Source organism: Trematomus bernacchii, unplaced genomic scaffold, assembly GCF_902827165.1.
Source record: "Trematomus bernacchii unplaced genomic scaffold, fTreBer1.1, whole genome shotgun sequence".
In the NCBI taxonomy this organism is placed as follows: domain Eukaryota; kingdom Metazoa; phylum Chordata; class Actinopteri; order Perciformes; family Nototheniidae; genus Trematomus; species Trematomus bernacchii.
In genome coordinates this window covers 6,644,047-6,659,572 of record NW_022987513.1, presented here as the reverse complement: position 1 = coordinate 6,659,572, position 15,526 = coordinate 6,644,047, and the positions used below count along the sequence as shown (strand labels likewise).

General features: G+C 39.2%; 1 protein-coding gene across 5 annotated transcripts in view; it reads left to right on the top strand.

Moving 5' to 3' along the window:
• Window positions 1–646: 646 nt before the first annotated feature.
• Window positions 647–15,526, top strand: part of camkk1a (calcium/calmodulin-dependent protein kinase kinase 1, alpha a) — an 82,684-nt gene continuing 67,804 nt past the window's right edge. For all 5 annotated transcript variants that reach the window (XR_004557740.1, XR_004557738.1, XR_004557739.1 and 2 more), the window contains exon 1: window positions 647–1,012. The gene's annotated coding sequence lies outside the window, so the exon portion shown is untranslated. The remainder of the gene's footprint in view (window positions 1,013–15,526) is intronic.

Here is a 15,526-nt window from a genome sequence, read left to right as displayed (position 1 = left end):
CTTTCTTGGATAAAAGTGTGGGTGTTTTAATCACATGTCACAATGTTTAAGGGCTGGGGTTTTCATTAAAAAAAAAAAGAAAAGGAAGGAAAACTTCCCGCAGGAAATGAAGGATGTAACTGGTATTGTCACAGTGTGATGGCCACAGTTGGCGCTTTAAGTGCCTGCAACATGTTCTGTGTATAGGCTGCATTGGACTCAGTAATTATGATGTTACCTAGCAGTCCCAATGACCACTCTGCTTATCTCCACTAATTACTCAGGCGTTCATTCAACATTTTCTCAATCGGAAATATGAAAACATGGCCAGCAGAGGCGCTAGCTGCACTTCTGCTGCATAAATCCACTGTTTGTTCAATATAATCTCCAGTGGATGGGCAATGAAAACAACCCATAGTAGGCACCTTTGATAATAAAACGGGTAATCCAATTCCCTATGCATAATGCTGTTTTTAATCAATAAAGAAATATGGTAGTGTAAAATAGTGTGGTGGATGCACGGCATTGGTCATGCTGCGGGAACCTAACGTTCTTATTATACATCCATGGCGGGAACAGGGCGGATCTTAGGACCCGTGGATTCGTTTGTGGTGGAATAATAAAAGTTGGGTTTATCCGACGCGCCTCAAAGCACTCTCAAAGTGTGTGTGAGCTGCCTCCTTCTGCTGTGTGCACATTGCAGAGGTGGTGGTGCAATAATAGCCAGCTGCGGGCGGAGTGTGTGTAAGTGTGTGCATGCCGCCGCTGGGTGTCTTCACTCCGGCTTCACTGTCGACAACACAGGCGGGTCTGTGTGTCCGTGCTTTCCGGAAGAGAGGGTGTGACACATGGGACACATCTCGGGTCAGCAGCTGATCCTGCTTCTCGTTTGCACAGAAAGCAGCATGGAAGCCTCTCTGCGGGTGTGTGTGTATAATCGGCTGTGAGTGGAGAGGATCAAACAGGCGGGACATCCCTGTCTCCGGATCCCTTTCACTGGAACGCGCTCACACACGCCCGAGCTCTCGTTTGGGTGAGTGCAACTTTTACCATCATCTCATTTGAAATGCTCATTTTTTTAGTCATGGCCGACTGTAAATAAGGGGAAGTGAAGCTGCTAGTGCACTGCAGATAGATCTCCATGCACGTGTTTCCTTGCTGTGTGTGTGGTTTTTGTTTGGAATAAATCGCTCACCGGAGGGCACACAAGGATATTGACTACTCTGCAGTTGCACTAGATATGAATCACTTTACGCGCAGCCTCGCACTATGCACCGTGAAATTGGAAGCTGCACTGTGCCTTGATCTGTGTCATGCACCTGTCGTAAAATGCTCAGACTCCTAATCCACACATATTATAGGATATTACCTGCGTTTAACTGCTGTAAGGTCCGGGGTCCCACTAGGGACCTCTCAAGGTGATCCAAATGGTCTCCAATATTGAGTTTTAGGTATGAGTCCAGTGACAGATAGGGATGTGTGCTCTAACCACAGGTTTCAGAACACTAATGGTAATGGAAGACTGTGTGTGTATCTGAGGTGCCTCATATGAAAACTAGTACTGAAACCATTAATTGATTAGACAACAGGCAGGGAATCAATCAACAAAAACACTACGGTTGATTGATATGTCATCAAGTTATTTATAACGAAAAAATTGCAAACATTTCTGGTTCCAGCTTTCGCAAATTTGAAAAGTTGAATTTGTTTACCTTTTCTTCTTTATTATTTCCGATGTTATATTGATTCTCTTTTGGACAGTAAAGTCAACACCATGACCTCTTAAAATAAGTACCCTTAAGCCGTCTTTAAAATAAATCACCATTTGTCAATATTTTCTAACTTTTTGTTGAAAGAATTGTTAAACCATTAGATTTGTATTTGATTCGAATAGGTTTTTTTTTCAGCTCTAAGGAACATGGGTAAAGGGTAAAAGGTGTACAATCATTCCTTTTGATAAGACCTATTTTATTAAATGATGTAACCTCATTGAAAGAGATTTACCAGTAGGCCTACATTGAAATGGATATGGCTCATTGATGCAAAGTAAAAATCATCTTTAAGATACACCTTTTTTTTTTTAAACTATCACGTCTCCACCATTTCTTTCCAAGCATACCTCCTTTCTAAACATTCACACAGTGCTTGAAGATGACAAATGTGGCACTTTATAGTGAATAATTGTCTTAATATAAAAAATAATAGATAGTTTTTCATTTAGATGTCCGGAATAGCCCGGTAAAACAATTATCAGATCGAATTGTGGTTGCTTTAAGTGGGTAGATAACATTGAACTGATTTGTTTGATGTGTTAATGGGCATATAATATCGTCTGATATTAATTGCAGGCTCCTAAATCCAAACGAAATCCATTTTGGCGGACTTTGTGAGAAATAAAGAATCAATATAGTATCGTATTGTTTTGGAACTTGTGCTTTACTGCACTAATCATTCAGTTACTCTGGTTATTTTCTGTTGAATGCAAAAAAAACACAACGAAAACGTGGTTTTAGTTATTTCAAATGACTGGGTGTCTAATTTTAAACGAGCTATGACTTCATGTATGCATCAAGTGGTGCTCACTCTCCTCTGTTCACGAATCGCTTAATCCCTCATTCATGAGACGTGGGGCTGAATAGTTTGCTTTGAATTTACTTGAAGGATGACTTCAAAACGAATTGACTCTCTCCAGCAGTGCTGCAACTTGAAAAACAGCGACTACATGAATGACATGCAACAAATTATTGTAGCGTCTCACCATTTGTTCTCGAGCCCTGACAAATGCAAAGTGTCTGCCCGCAACAAAGAGAAAACCAGTTTCACTTTTGGTGTTCTTACTTGTACAGTATGATGAATTTCACAGGCTGATATTAAGCACCAGGTTTGCTGAAGCGGCTGCATGAATTGTTGCTCTGGTGCATTCATGATATGTTTTGTATGCAACTTTTTGATCGTTATATGCCAGGTTAAAGGGGCTGTGACCCATTACTGGTTGGGCTTGTATCAGGACTGAGAGTGAAATAAAATGCTTTTCAATTATTAGAGGATCATCTTGTACCTGTGCAATTGCTGAATCTTGCTGCAAAATTGTGCTTTGTCCAGTTCTTTAAAAGAAAAAATAGATTCTGTTCCCAGCATTGTGCCAATGGCTGTTCTTTTGAGTATTGATTTTCCTTTGAGGAAAGGAGGCGTATTCTTGTGGAAAAGAACAAGGTTTCTATTGTTGTAGTGTTTCGGGTCATTTCGACTTGCATTTTTTCTAGGGTTTGCTTGGTGTAAATTAGCAACTCACTCCAGTATCACTTCTGCCTATTCTCTGTTTCTGAATGTGCTGACGGCTGTAACACTCCCTCATGTGGGCTTTGGTAATCATCCAGAGCTGCGACCCAGCTACTGAAAAGAGGACATGTCAAACTGCTCCCAGCTCCTTCAGCCCCTCTGGGAAATCTCTTAGTAAGGCGGAAGGAAAGGAAATCATCAAGCATTGTGTGCGTGTAGGTTTATGTATTGTTATTGCAAGTCATTTCTCAATAAATGTCATGAGCAGTTTACACAGGACTGGACACCATTCACCCATAATATGTCGGGTAGACCTAAACTAAGAATCAGAGAATAAACAGGGATTGATTGTGACTGGTCTGTTCTGGTTGGTGAGCACTGCTACACTGATGCTTCTTTTGGAAGGTTTTCATTTTTCAATCGTAATACCAATTGATTGTGATCACTCAATCACTGCAGAGCGACATGCAATCTGCAGGAAGTGAAAAACCCAGGGTCCATTATATTTGTTCAATGTGTAATTGCTTGATGTATCCCCAAAGTGATTATCATCACTCTGCTGCACCTCTGGGTGCTTTGTCTGTGAGTGTGAAGATACTGTATATTTACGAGCACTCAGAATGAATGAAAATTGAAATCATTGCGTGACAGTGACCTAGAGGGGTTTGGCATTTGTCGGGTTGTTGTCTAGATGTATATCCATTATAGATATGAGTGTAGTAAAAACACAGCCTATTATTAAGCTTGAATTATGTATTTTTACCGGGAGCTGAATTAGCCACAGATGTCACCTCCTACAGTATATAAAACAAACTGACACGCTGATCAAAATTGGCAAAAACACTGAATAAAGCAGTTTGGTAATTTAAAAAAGGGTTTCCTCCTTAACGCATGCTCAGCTTCCTTTTTTAAAAGGTCTATCTTTTTTCAGTAAATTAAAATAGATTTTTAAATAGTTATAAACGACCCACATTTATAAAAGTGTCTCATTCAAATTATCTCTGGGTTTGAAAATTGTAGAAAACATTTTGGATAATGTAAGTTCAGAACCCAACAAATTCTATATTGGCTTGTTTTAAGGCATTTTAATGTGTAAAAATGACATATTACATATTTTCAAAACAGAAATGTCAATTTAACTTTCCTTTTTGTTTGTGAATCCAAAAACCTATAATGAGTCATTTCATTAAGAAAAACATTTGCAGGAGAGCGGTAAAATTACTTTTATGGAAAAGTTCCTCTTAGGGAGGCAAGAAAACGTATGAGTGACTGAACTGTGCTTTCCAGACAGGAGATGGAAGATGCTCAGCGTGTGGATCCACAGTGAAGAGCTCTTCAATTGGTCTCTGACAGACTTTCATACTGCAGCTGTGGGGAGAGAGTAGCAGCTGTACCTGCTGTAGTGTTTCTTTTACAAAGCTAATACTGTCAGCAATATATCTGCCAGCTCCTCTGTGGAATCTGCCTTCGTTCCCTGGAAGTTCAGGTGTTTGTGTAATCGTCATGAGTATGCTTTCACTCTGTTTTAGAACAAAGACAACAGTGTAGCAGTGAGGCTTTCCACCTGCGTTGAGATGACTGATAGAAAGCAGGTTAAGTGTATTTTTTAAGCTCTAGAAATGATGGGAATGTCTTCATTTGTTAACGGTTTTTACATTCCACTTTTCAATATTCCAAGGGCAAGGCTGTGATTGGTGAAGGCTTACTGTCATAAGTGTTAGCAGTAGGATTTGTTAATAATTCCCTAAGGAAATAAATCCCATTAATCTGACTGTCCACCACTTTGGTCCAGACTGAAATATCTCGACCATCTCTTTCCTCTGCCTATCAGTCTTGCCAGCTCAGGAGTCCTTGTAACAGCTACTTTGTACTTAGTAAAACCAACTGTACAGCAGGAAATTAGAATAAGCTATTTATTTTATTTCCTGGCCTCAACATCAGAAAACAACACCCTGTTGGAGCAGAGTATGTAAATCGAATCAATAGAACTTAATGTGATGTAGCCCACTACTACTTTTTATCCGTACTGCAGCATTGGCCTTTTTAATTTGCCTCTCTAAAGTCAACCCATCTCTATGTATGTGTAATACTTAAACCTTTTAAAATTCCCATTGAGTTTCTCGCCAGCTCTTTATTGCTTCCTAGCTCTAGCGCAGAATGCACCCCATAAAAGTATATGTACTGTACAAAAATAAATCAAACTTAATGCTAAACTAAGATGGTAAACTTGGTAACCATTATACCTGCTAAACATCAGCATTGTGAGACTGTTTGAGTGTTTATTGGAAATATAATCATTTTAATTGTTAATGATTTTGGTAACCATAGATTGCTGACTGTCCGTGTCTAATCAATAGTCACGTATGATCCATGTTATGTTTAATTTGTATTCACTACACATACGAATTGGCCTTGGCCTGATCCATGTGTTGCTTCTTTGTTTTAGCTGGTTGAAACCAGTTCTGCTTACCATCTATGTTACTTTGTATTATTACCTCAGGACAAATGCTCTCAGCATGTCCTTACAGAAATCACAAGACTGAGCAGTTCTCACCATAAAACATGTATGAACTGTGTGCATGTTGACAAGTCGCTGCCTAAATCCTCTGAGTGTGCTGGGACCCTTTGCAAAGATTCATTATTTATTTCATTAATGAACATAAACATGAAGACATTTTGTGAAATGGCTTTTTTCAGGTTTCCTCCAGACGTGATAATGTTAGCATTTAGCACTGCTGTGCCTAATGCCGCACTCCAGATAACTCAAAACTTGAAACACTTCTGACCTACTGCTAGAAATACAATGGAATGTCTCTAAGCACAGTTTCTACTTGTAAACTCGGGGCAAATCTATATTAAAAAAACAAAGCAGTTGTCTCTAGTCTCACTGCAATAAATATGCACCCTAACCTAGGGCTGTGCGATTATGGCAAAAATCATAATCACGATTATTTTGGTCAATAATTGATATCACGATTATTAAATACGATTATTCATTGACTTTAAAAAAAACATCCATTTATTGAACTTTAAAACAAATACAAATAATAATTTGAACAGTATTTTTTTAACTGTTGATTACCCTGAACGTATAATTCAACTGAAAAACCAATACAAAAATAAATGATACATTTATATTTACATTTAAATAAATAATATCAAAATAATAAATACCAATATTTTGGAGCGCACTTCCACAAGCTACTAAACATATATAAATATGATAAATAAAAATAAATTAGACTAAAATAAATTTGATCAAATATGTTGCCTAGCAACCTAGCAAAGCAAAATAATGTTTTTTTTCGATTATGTTGTTTTCGTAATTGTGGCAGGCCAAAATCGTAATTGCGATTAAAATACGATTAATTGCACAGCCCTACCCTAACCCTTTTGGCAAGTACCTGCTTGTGGTAAACAATCTCTGAAAGTTGTCTCTTATGGAACAATGTTAAAAAGGCCAAAAAAGTGAACGCTGCTATGCAGAGAGTTTAGCTGTGTGTACACGTCCGAAAGAAACGTTAGCTTGTCACGGTTAGCCATGGTTTTTATTTGGTGTAATATACCTGTAATTTTTGGAGGTCGGATGTTTGGAAATCAATTTTGAAAAATTCCCATCTCTGAGTTGTCTGTAAACCCGTTAGTTGTGTTAGAATATATTAAGATCATGTATCAAAGGCCAACTAAATGGGCACTGAATTGAATGTAACCTTTCACAAAATGCCAGTTTTATTAGAAAAAACATGATTATGACATTGGAAGCAGACGAGTCAGTTACAAATGTTTTCTGCTGTTTGTAAAGAGTCGTTCCGTGTCCTTATTAGTTGGTGCTTTGCCAGGCACATAACCGTATCTGCATATTAACCTTATTATTCAGAGCACGACCAGTGAGGACTCTTGGGGTTCTCAGATCTTTCAGTCAACGTCATCCAAGAGCTTCTCCACCGTTCTCATTAGCCTTTGTGTGAGACATCAGCATGAATGAGACAATCACCGGGAGCTTACAGATGCAATTTATTTTTATCAAAACTATCAGTTCTAAGAAGTCACATTTAAATAACCATCAATGAAAGAGACACAATGGAAAATAAAGTGTTCATTTCTGTGGCTTGAGAGAGTTTTTCTCCGACTGACCTGGCTTCTCTTTTAATTTTATAAATATCAACTTGTCAAAATCAAGTCAACAAATAATTTGGATACTATGAAAACTACACTTTCCTAAGAAAAGAGCAAATATAGGAAAACATTGATGAAACCCAGAAACCAATGGGTAGTAAGAAAATGGGAACACATTCTGGACAATAACACAAATGAGAGTATATTTATTATAATATCACTTCCTGCATTAGGCCCAATAAGTAGCTCAGTTTGCAATAATGATTTATAGATGTATATTGTAGGGGTGTAACGGTTCACAGAATTCACGGTTCGGTACGTGTTGCGGTTCGGTACGGGTTCGGTACAACAAGAAAAAGCAAAAAAAAGTCCCAAATGCATAATTCCAGGTTTGTTGTTATTTATTTTTTAACAGTAGTGCAAGTTTCAGTATAACAATAAGGAACTCTAACATTTTGAATAATTAAGTGTATTGCACAGTTAAAAACAAACCACAAACGGTACCACACACACTCAGATGGCCATATTGTCTATAATGGCAAACAAAAAGGTTTCATCAAGCTGTAAAACTAAAAAGAATGTCTTGAAAATATTACAAAATAAATAATAAGAAAGTGTTTCAAGGGCGCATTGCCGTTGAAATATCAACAAGTCCTCCAACTCATACGACCAAATAGGTAGATTGTTCAAGCCCTTATTACGACCAAATAGGTCGATTGTTCAAGCGCTTATTACGACTTATAATCACGTTTTAAAGTTTTCGACCTCTAGTGCTCTCGTTGAATGCAAACGCTACGGAGGGTCGTATATTCACAAATAACCCTCTCTGGAAAATCCTAAATTGTAGGATAGTTTGGCCATTAAAATGCTTTTTGATTCGATTTCTAGCGAGAAGTGTATATTGTACTTTCAGAATCTATAGTTTGATAGATTTTACGAAGATGATTTGAGGTCTCGCCAGGAGAACGTGTAACAGCAGCGTCCATGTAAAGTTAGCGTCAACCCTCACGGGGTGAAAACAGTATTTCCGGTCTCGAAGTTTTCATAATCAAACCGTATTCCCCCCACTGTCAAATGATTTTAAAGCTATATCTGCAGTACTCATCCACTAAAAACATCAGTTTATCCTTGTTAATTACACAACATTAATTGGTTTAAATTGTGTACAATGCTTTTGTGTTTTTCCCATAGGTTTTTCCCTTTCGATTCTGAGAGACACATTTAGAGGTTTTTTCAGAGGTTTTGATAGGCTAAAACATCGAACTTGAAGCTCGGTGATAGGATGTTTTAGCCGCAATGCACGTTGGGATATGGTGTTTATGCGATATGAAATCTGAAAACATAAAAAAAAAAATATATATATATATACTTTATTCAGAGTGTGCTTGCTTTTCTCTTTGGAAGTCCTCACATAACGGCATTGTAATACACGGTTCGGCTGCATTAAATATTACATATCTGCCGTAGGGCTGAACGATTAATTGATTTTAAATCGAAATCACGATTTGAAATGATGCGATTATCAAATCGCAAAGCCTGCGATTTTTTTTAACTTTATTTTATTTCTTTTACAATTTTTTCTTTTTGTGTGTCAGTCATCCACACCAATCAGAAGTGCTGTGCTCCACATGTACCAGCCATTGTTAACCAATCAGAAGTGGCCCATGATAGAAGGTGATAGACAGATTGATCCAATCACCTGCCAAGTATTTTTGAAAGTGCCTGCCCTTTCCAAATGGCTTCCAATGGAGCTTTCCTAGATGGTTTGGTGAAACAAACCATCTGAGTCAGGTTAGTAATGCTCCATCACATGTTTTACACATAGGCGGATTTTCCGGGGGGGCAGGGGGGGCATTGCCCCCCCTAGTGGCTGAAATATGTTACAGCATTACTACGTCTAAAACTGTTCCAATACAAATATTTCGTATATCAATATTTTAATAAGGTAGGACACTGGTTAATAATATTGTAGCGTGTTCAAATAACCAAGGGATATAGTAGTTATCAAATAAGTATAAGATGTGCACAGTTATGATACGTTTTACAGTTATGTAATGCACTGTTGTTGGGGGGAGAGACCACCCCTTCCATATGAGTGTGTGTGTATGGCGGGCATGAGGCGTGCATGACGGGACAAGTTGTGTTCGTATGTGGAAAAGTCATACTTCCACTACTCAGCGTGGAAGTGTGGTCTGCCGCAAGCGGGCGGCAGGAGCGGGGCTGTCAGCATCAGCTTGTAGATGGTATTTTAAACTAGAATCTCTCTGAAACTACAGGGTGGCCGAGGACAAAAAAAACACATGCGTTAATCGCGTTAAAATAATTAGTGGCGTTAACTTGACAGCCCTAATATATGTGTGTGTGTGTGTATGCCCACATCTTTTCTTTGGTATTGGCAATCAACGCAACTTGATATTTGTAGAGGGCTGGTAATTAGCTGGCTTTATTGCTACTGTATCCGTAGCACCCCACGCAATAGTTGGGACTGTGTACTGACGTCAGTAAAAAAGGTTTGCCCCCCCCAAGCGCAAATGTCAAACTCCGCCTATGGTTTTACATCTATTACAGGGTGAATCTTAAACTGAAGCTTGACTTTAAAGCAACCCAACGGAAGTTTCATGTAAGTTTAGTTCTTTCACTCGTAGCTCGGGCTGCTGGGGTGCTAGAGACGGGAGCATGTTGATGCGACCTTCCTAGCCGGAGATATGGCCGCATTTTACAATAAACTTCCGTTGGGTCGCTTAAAAACAAATATCGCAAATCGAATCGCAATCGCAATATCTGTCAGAAAAATCGCAATTACATTTTTTCCCAAAATCGTGCAGCCCTAATCTGCCGTAGTTCTTTATTTATAGAGCCCTGATTAGAAGACCTTTGGACAAACTGGAAGAAATGCCGCCGAAACTGAATACGTGACGTGTATCATAAATATATCAGCAATTAAACAACATCTTCCATTTCTTTTCACACAATACGTCTCCTTGCAGTATCAACACTAATTCGGCTGACTTTTATATTTGATCCAATTGGTAAATAGGTTGTATTTACACCATAACGGTGCACAGCTGATATAAAAGGACTTGTCGTTTTTAAAGATATTACTGATTTTCTTTGAATATAAGAATGTAAATACTGAGTTGAAAGAATAGTCAGGGGATTTGGGTGATGGGAGACGCATCTATGGATTCAGAATTTCAATAGCTTACCATGAAATGACGGATATACCTTTCTATCTGTGATGTTTTACAAATCAGATATTAATGTGTATACACATTAATATCAGATATATTACATTATATATATCATATATAATATAAATATATACATTATCAGCTATAATATTTCACATATTGTAGTGAAATATTATAGCAATATCCTGTACAATTATGAGAAAACATGAATAAAACTACACATCTTCAGATGTTATACATACATAAGTGTCTTACATTAATAATACAAAGTTATTATGGCATTGTATGCTGTGTGTTATTTGTAACATCTTCAGAAACTACCTTTCCAACTCCTCATGCAGTTGACTGTTACAGGTCTATACAGGTTCATGGTACAATGCATAAGCTTCAAATCGAGAGACTGAAACTGTATTTTCCTTTACCGTTCTGTTTTAATTTCACAATAAAGTTAATTGTAATATTATGTTTGATATTATGCTTTAACTAGACCACTGGTTTTTTAACCTGCACCGCCTAGTGGTTAAAGCACGTTATTGAATTTAGTTGTTGAATAAGTTTTATTTGATGAAAACATTTAAATATTAAGAGTAGCCTACATACAAAATAGGGGGAAAGTAGAAGGTCAATGATAGAAATATATAGAATAGAAAATATCAAGAAGATACTGTAGTGATCTCTCCAATAAAACAACTAGTGGAGGACGTCCAAAGATATTAATAGGAGGATGTGCAAAACAGACAAACTAATAAGGCTTTATTTAAACATTAAAGAATACTTTAAGTTAAGGTCTTCTTTTGAATAAGAACAAAACTTTGGGGCTATCTACAGATAAATATTAAGTCTGACAAAGTACTCGGGTGTAACTAAAGTCTGATTTACAGTAAGGGTTGTATATATTTCAGAATCTGCTAAGTAACTAAAATAAATGTAGTGGAGTAAAAATACCAGGTTAACCTCTGAATTGTAGTGGAGTAGAACAAAGTAGTACATGGTGCTGTAACAAAAACATTTCCCAACTTGGGATCAATAAAGTATATCTTATCTTAAGATGATCGATGGCTACTGCCATATTTGCAAAATTTGCCTCTGAACCTTGACAAGTGCATGTTTCAGGCCTATCAATTAACAACAGGAGGGGTCACAGACATAAGACCAGCTGTTAAATAAAGCTCTTATGACCTTAGCTGTCATGTGGGTATTAGTGTTGCACGGTGTACCGATACTTGACAGGTACCGCGATACCCTGCCGTTAAAAACGTTACGATTCCTCTGTTTCATTAGTATCGGTACTCCGGTGAGAAAGCGCTGTTTTAATAAGAGCCGTGTGTGTTCAGCGCTCTGCTTCCACTCCCTGCACTGCAGTCGTGCCTGCAGTCCCTCCCCTCTCAAGCACGCTCTAATGGCGCGTTTCCACTGCAGCGCGGAGCCCCGTTTAAGAGAGCTGTGACGTCAGCGGCCCGTCTTTGGTTGCTTTTCCACTTGGCCTAGTACCGGCTAGCGGGTCCTAATTCACAGTTTTTCTGGCCCCATAAAATCGTGGTTCTAGGGCCAGGAACAACCAGGCTGAGTCGGGCTGAGTATGCTAAACTAGAGAGAGAATCGCTGGCAAGGGGGCTACAACTACAACAAGATGAACATATTTGACCGTGATTTAATTGTAATACACGTTTCAAAATGATGCCGAAGTAACAACATACTGATACCGGTTAGTAAAAACCATGAATTAATGCTTTGACAAGTCTGCAGACAGACGGCAGGCGAAAAACCTTTTAAAATGCGTGTTTTCTAAATGGAGATCGGCTAAGCTAACGCAATATATGCTCCGACCGTCCACACTCACAACAACGGCCTATACAGACATAAATAAACCAGCGACTGTATTCACCATGACACGGACAGTCTGTGGTTTGTACTTGTTTAACTTTTGTCTAGTTTCTGAACAGATATGAGGAGCTGTGAGCTGTGAGTGCTAACAGCTAACGGCTGATGTTGTTTTTCTGGGGTGCTCATTGAAGATGACGTCACGGCTCCGCCTACACTGCGTTACTATAGATACTACCCCAGTTCCTAAACTGTAATGGAAATGCGCCATAAAGTGAGCCAGTCCTAACGAGGCCTAGCCATACCGAGCGAGGCGGTGTTGTGGAAATGCGCCATAAGTGCCTCCCCTCTCTCATGCACGCGCTAGCTGCCAGAGCATGTGAGAAAACGAGAAGCATGGCTGCAAGTGGGAGTGAAACTGCCGCTGCGCCTCGGCTTGTTGACAAAAAAGACGCAAGAAGCGAAATGTGGAAGTATTTTAGCTATATCTCTGACAGTGAGGGCAAGCCTACGGGCACCCAAGGGAGCCAACACATCAAACTTGGCTAAGCACCTCGCCGACCGGCATCCAGAGCTGTTTAAAGAATTTAAAGACAGACAGGTTAGCGAATGTGATGATGAGATAACATAATTACATCATGCTCAAGCCCATGCCCTCAAATCTAAGTCAAACAAGTGTAATTTATTTTATGACAAACGAACGTTTTCGTAGTTTGACGAGGCAATTAATGGCAATGATAACTGTCTAATATGGCTATCTTTTTAGCTAACTTACCAATGTGGCTAACATCTGCAATGTACATTTTGTCAATAATTATTTATATTACTGTACTATTACATGTTAATAAAATATAAAGTTAACTATCAAAGAAATCACATAAACTCAAGTATAAAGAAGAGACCATGTTGTAAGAAAACACTTAACAGATAAACTACAATTTTATTGATCATGAAAATAATAAAAGAAAAGTATCGAAAAATAATCGGAATCGCAATTCTTGACTTGGTATGGAAACCAAAATGTTGGTATCGTGACAACACTAGTGGGTATATTAATGCTGCCCATTATGGACACAAGCAATTTTCACCCATTTATTGATTATATGTTTTAAATTTGATAACACCAATGTGTTTCGTATCCCCTAAACCTCCAGGGGTGTACACAGTTTAATACTGGCAACTTCTCATTATGGGAAATACGATAACGTCTTTTAAAACTACAATTCCCAGTAGAGACGTGCCATAGAACAAGTTGTGAAACACAATAGCCAGCATGTGTAGTTCTGGGGGGGAGGGGGGGAGCTGGGCTGGACCCGTTCGAGTCCAGTTTTGGATAGTCTGCCGTGGTTACAGTCTATTTCAAAGAGCTGTTTGACGCTCGGCGTAACCTTGTCGCACTGCCACTCCAACATCCAATCACAGAGCTTGAGGACTAATCATGGGGTTTGTAAAGGAAAGCGGATGTTGTAGTTCCAAACGATAGCTGAGGATTCTGGGTGTAGTGTCTTCGGAAACTCTGTGTCTAAACTCCGAAAAAACTATTTGTTTCTCCGAATCGAAGGTTAAAAACACAAAAGCATTGTACACAATTTAAACCAGAGTGTGCTGACTTTTTGTCCCACTGTCTGGCTACCTGCATGAAGTCAAGTGCTCGGCGCAGTTGTCGGCGAAATGTCGCTCCTCTGTTTTCATTGAATCAGCTCCTTATATCCGTTAGCGCAGCTAGCTAGCACCAGATGCTAACAACAACAATACACGTAAGGTGTGCGCGTTCTCTCTCTCTCGCTCGCTCGCGCCACTCATACACACACCCTCCCGGTCCTCCCGATGGCCAGTCCGGCCCTGCCGGTCAACGTGGAAGTGTGGTCTGCCGCAAGCGGGCGGCAGGAGCGGGGCTGTCAGCATCAGCTTGTAGAAGGTGTTTTAAACTAGAATCTCTCTGAAACTACGGGGTGGCCGAGGACAAAAAAAACACATGCGTTAATCGCGTTAAAATAATTAGTGGCGTTAACTTGACAGCCCTAATATATGTGTGTGTGTGTGTGTGTGTATGCCCACATCTTTTCTTTGGTATTGGCAATCAACGCAACTTGATATTTGTAGAGGGCTGGTAATTAGCTGGCAAGGAATTTATTTTATTTTTAAATATGCATCTCCAGTACTCCCTGTCCCTAGATAACATGCAAATCACTAATTAATATGTTTACAAAAAGCTTTTCGCATCTCCACTTCTATAAATTATTTGTGCAGTAGTGGTGGGGGCGGCTCTGGCAGATTGTCTGCTAATGCTTAGCGGTGACAGGAGTTGCTGGATGAGGAATCGGCCCTCCAGGCTCCAAAGACAGCTTTGTGATTCCAGTTGGTTCTGCCAGCTAAAGAAAGGTGCTTAAACCTCTGCTCAGGACCCTGCTGACAGAAATCCTCTTCTCAGTGTCTTTATATAATATTTCTGCTGAAAGGCTGGCATGATGGTATGGCATTGCAGAGCTGGTTGTGTTTCTGATGAAATCCTAGAGGAATGAGAGCAAAATCTGACCCTGGGCCAGCTGACAGTAGTGCTCTCTTTTTGAGAAAGCAACCTATTTTAGTAAGCAAACCGTTCCTCTTATCTATCCAGTTCTGGAGAATGGACCGACCTCTCCCTCGCCTGGCTCCTGCATCTACATTTCTCTTTGTAGCTCGCACCATGCTAGAGAATGAGAGGCTCTTCAGTACTGCTGCTAAAATTATTGATGAAGGGAAAAAGAGGCTTACTGCTCAGAGGGCTTACAATTGCTGTATTTCTCAGAAAGATGAGGGCTCAGTAAAACGCTGCGAACACTAGTCAACGATTGCTGTCGCTAAAAGAAAAGTCAGCTTGTAAAAAGGAAGAAATTGAGTGGTGTTTGCTTAGTTTTTTACCGTGCAAAGCTTCTTTGCTTGATTGTATTTGCTTAATGTCTTTGGCAGCCTGGAGAGGGCCAAATAATAGTTCAGTAATAAAAGAAGAATGCTCCGACATCATGCTGACTTTAGCCCCTATAGTATTTTACGATTACATTAAAGGTCCCATGTCATGGCCATTTCTACTGATCATAATTCCATTGTTGAGGTCTACTAAAATAGATGTATATTGTGCAATTTTCCAAACTCACATTGGT